This window comes from Oryza glaberrima, chromosome 5, assembly GCF_000147395.1.
Source record: "Oryza glaberrima chromosome 5, OglaRS2, whole genome shotgun sequence".
Classification (NCBI taxonomy): Eukaryota; Viridiplantae; Streptophyta; class Magnoliopsida; order Poales; family Poaceae; genus Oryza; species Oryza glaberrima.
The window spans coordinates 4,772,589-4,777,422 of record NC_068330.1 but is presented as its reverse complement, the minus strand read 5'-3'; positions in this window follow the sequence as shown (position 1 = coordinate 4,777,422).

The following is a 4,834-nucleotide window of genomic DNA, read 5'->3' as shown; positions in this document are numbered from 1 at the left end:
TGGACGGAAGACGTGACATAGTTTCCAACCCATCCTGGCCATAGACAAGAGTACCGACCCAACCCCACCTACGGCCGGAACCCCCGGGACAGGTAGGCAGGACTGAGCCCCTAGCAGCAGGGCACCGGCCCTGTGCCATGACATCTCGACTACCGGGCCGCAGCTCGTGTAGCCTTCATTTGCCCTAGAGATGTCCATCGACCCCCGACTTCGTCCATCTCCATCCGTGTACTTTTGTTTATAACCAGACTGAGCCACAAACTAAGCCTTACCCATTAGACATGTGGAAGTACGGTAGTGCTTTGCAACAGAGGCCCGAAGACCGGTCCTTATATGGCCGAGGTGCTACCATCAGAACCATGCACCCCGAGCCTAGCCTAAAACCATTTTGAGGGTTTTGAATAGAGGGGGAGGTGTGAATCCAATTCCACAATAATCCAACCATTCCATGGTGTCCAAGTGATATGAATATTCCCAAAGTCTAGAGTTATAAAACCACCTAATGTTGTCCTATTAATCAGCGAAGCATCTACCTAAATTCATACTAGTGGAACCCTGAATAAAATGTCCACTAGTTGGGGTTTTGTTTATCCTAGGGTGAACAAGGTAATAATAACAATAACAATAATAAGGTCATAACAAAGGTAAATAGGCATGGCTAGATAAAACAGTGATAACGCGGGAATTTAAATAAAGCAACAATGCAATAATTTAAATCAAAATAACTTCATAAACTGGGATTCAATATGTTCAAGGATGATGTGACTTGCCTTGCTCGCTTTCCCAAACGTCGGCTTCAACCTCCACGTAGAGCGGATCTTCCGAAGCTGCAGCGTCTACAAGACCAACGGAAAAATAAAAGGGCTTTTACTCTAATAAACTCCATATAACAAGCAGGAACAAAGCACAAAAATGGGTCCTTGACTTCTTAAGGAAAAATTAGAGACTTGAACGGTCCAATTCCGAGTTCAAATGGCCAAGTTATGACCATTTCAAGTTGATATGCTCTTTAAATGAATATTTGCGAATTTCTTCTTTTAAATTTTAATCTAAAAGGGATTTATTGCGTCAGCCGAGGGGAGGGGCGCGCGGACCGGGTCCACGGGAGTGGGGCCCACGCGGCAGCCTCACGGTCCACGGTGGACCGGGTGCACCCGGGCTCACACCGGCCGGCGCCGTGGGCCCCACGCGTCAGCCGCACCCAAGGGCGCGGGCGGCTGACGGCCGGGCCCCACGCGGCAGCCACTCGGCGCGCCCGAGGGCGGCCAAGCCGGCGCGGCCGGCGGGAGACGGCGCGCCCGCGCCCCTATGGTCGCCGGCGGCGGCCATAGGCACGGCGGAGCGGCGGCCGAGAGAGGGGAGGGAAAGGGGGAAACGAGGCGGCGGTCCACGGCTCACCCAAGGTCGACAGCGACGACGGGAAAGGCGACCGGAGCGGAGGAAGGCGGCGGCGCTTCTCGGGTGAACGGGGACGGCGGTGCTCCGGTGGTCGGCGAGCTCGACGAGGGGGTGGACGGGGACGGCGGCGATGCGGCGAAGCCATAGGAGGCGACGCCGGGGCGGGAGACGGTCCGGGGCGACGACGGCAGCGGACCGGAGCTCGGCGGCGACGGCGGAGAGAGAGAGCGACGGCGCGAGCTCGAATCCGGCGAGGAGGAAGGGCGGCGAGAGGCGGAAACGGACGGAGGAGGTGCGGGGAGGGTTTATATAGGGTTGGAAGGGGGAGAGGGCGGCCGGGGTGGAAGGAAACCGGCGCAGGAGGTCCGGCCGCCATCAATGGCGCTGGCGAGATTTGCGGGGGCAAATCCGCCCGTTTGAACGCGAGAGAGAGAGGGAAAAGTGGGGGGAAAGGGAGAGGGGATCACGGGGAATATTTCCCCCCACTTTATTGCTCGCGTTGACGGCGGGATGCGGCGGAATCGGCGGCGGCGGCGGCGCTAGGCGTGGGCGAGGCGGCGGGAGCGGCGGGAGGAAGAGGATGACGGGTGGGCCCCACTCGTCAGCGAGGGTGGCGGGCGGGCCCGCCCGTCAGTGGTGCGCGTGCGGGGAGGGAGGCCGGGTGGAAAGGAGAGATGGGCCGGGCCGCCCCAAGGGAGGGAAGGGGGACTTTTAGGGTTTTTTTTCTTTTTATAAAATCATTTTTACTTTGTTCATTTCTTAATAATTATTATTTGTGCTCTGAAAATTCCACTAAAATTTATTTACGCATTTTAGGCTTTTAGGAAATATACAAAAATCCTCTAAGCCTTGTTTGACTTTTACTTTGCACATTTTAATTTTTGGAGGCTTTCACACGGATTTTAATTATTCTAGGCATAATTTAAAGGATATATTTTAGGGTCGTTTTGGGACGTGACAAGCATTTAGTGAGTCGATGTTTCTTGTCATTGAATATTGTCTTTCTTCTGTTTGAGCATGTTGATTTGGTTCCCTCATTTGTGCTATTCTTGGTGAATTGGTACCTATATCAGGTGATGATTGTGAACTCTGCATTAAAAAATAAAACAAGTGAAAACTGGGAAAAAAGAGAATTTATTGTAATAATGTTTAAGAGTATAAGACATAGTTTTATGTCATGCTGATTGAAAAGAATTAAGCAAAAAATTGAGAAGTACTTACAATTTGTATTACTTGTTTTGTAGCAGGTGTCCTTGCAGAAGTAATGTTTATGTGCAGTGGTGTTTGAGGGTTACTTTGCTCATTGTTTATTTGTGGTTGCTGCAAGGATGAAAAATAAAAGTAAAAGAAGAAGGACACCTGAACTGAGAAGAAAGGATGTGAACTCGAAAGGAAGTGGTGAACTCAAAGAGGTAGTGGCTCTGAACTGAGAAGATGATGCTCTGATCAAAATTGCAATTTTGGACTGACCTTCCAAAAAACAAACAAACCTATTAGGTTGTGCTGTTATATTTAAAGTTTAGGATCCCAAGATAGTATTATATTTTTCAAAGTGCCAGCTTTTTTCTACTAGTTTATTCCTCCAATATCTACTTCTATACTACTACCTCCATCTCATAAATATAAAAAGAATTATTCCTTTTTTGCATAAGATTAAGGATAGCAACAAAAATACTATAATACCAGTGTTAAAATATCATAAGTTCAAAAATTGTCTAGGAAGGAGCATACCCAAAAAATGGTTGATGTTTGAAAAAAAAAGACAAGTAAAAAAAATCAGAGGTTATTACCGCACGTTGTTCAACCATATTGATGTTATCTGATGGTTCCTCTTCATATAAGTATTCTGCGAAGTCATCTTGGTACTCGTTTTCATCACAGTGCTGTCCCTCAAGCCTCCTATTCCCCATGTTTGCAGTGAAGTTTGCTAACAAAAATCATCCACATAAAAATAAAAAAAAGTAACAAGAAAAAACATCTAACATAATTGTGCAAATATAAATTTGGCTAGTTAATCTTTTTATTCTTCCTAGACATTTTGATTCCCCCCCCCCTTGATTGTTACTACTTATGTCTATAAAATAAATTAATGATAGTAAAAAAACATTTTATGTGTACAGAGAAAAAAGGTCAAAGTTGTACCTGATAAATGTTGAACTCCATCTTTATTGTTTATGCATGTTTTGGGTGTGTGCATGTACCTCTCCCCCTGCGTCACCTGCATGCTGATATGTTCAATGTCCATGATGTTTGTACCTGATGTTGTTTGGGACAAGAAGTGCCCAAGGCTGGCACTTTTGTTTGTTTTTGATTTATCATCAAAATGATGTAAGCATTCAAATTTGGGTTGCTGTGTGTGAGTTACATGAGAAGAAATGAAAAAGTTACAAATCGGGATAGATCAAAAAGCAAAAACAAAGGTACTTTTTTTTGTACATTAAAGTGCAACACAGATAAAAAAAAATGTTAGTTTATCAGTCAATCAATGCTGCAAAAATTGACAGGATTAAAAATCAAAACAATAAAACAAATTAGTACACAATAGTGGTAGAAAAAAATGTGACAAACCAAATTTTTATGACATGTGGAGTTTAGATTTTGTTCTTGATGTGTATAAGATAAGATGACACTGTAAATTAAAAGATGACCCAAAAAATAAAAGTGATTTAGAAAACACCTCTATGCCAATCTAAAATTTGAACTCTACATAGGCACAACAGTCTATCATTTTGTGTATAGAGGTGTTTTCTAAAACAATGTCTATCTGCTTCTAAAAAATCATTCACACATATATAATATGTACAAACAAAATTATGGACCAGTGTACAATGCAAAACAAACATTATATAAAAAAAATAGAGGTGTATAATACACAAAAATAAGAGAAAATGAAAAAAAAGCGGTTTGTTGCTCACAAAACAAACACTAAAATAACTAAAAAATACTAGTGCTTTAAAATGCATGATATATGTTTGATACATTTGTGCTCTTGTTTGGAATGTTGTTTGATTCATCTTGTGTAGGATCTTGGCTCTTATGATCTTCTGAAGAGTTTGAATAATTCACAAGAATGAACTTCGTCTTATCCTAAAAATATTAAAAAAGCATAATCAAAAAAGATATAAATTGATTAAAATCATTGAAACAAAAATGGAACAAAAAAAATATTTTTTTTAAAAAAAGTACATTATGTAGTCGAAAAAAATCATTTCCTATTACCGTTGTGTGACCTGTTATGTCTTCAACGTCATATGGACCCTCTATATCAATAACAAACTCTGTAGAGTTGCTTTCAAGATCCTTGGTGGGCTGCACCTTTTTTGCAAAAAAAGAAAGACATGTAGTGTAAAGCCAGGGGGAAAAATAATAATGGTTTGAAATTTGACTCTTGCTTAATTTTGTATTTTACCTCCTCCTTTTTGGCTACTATAGTATA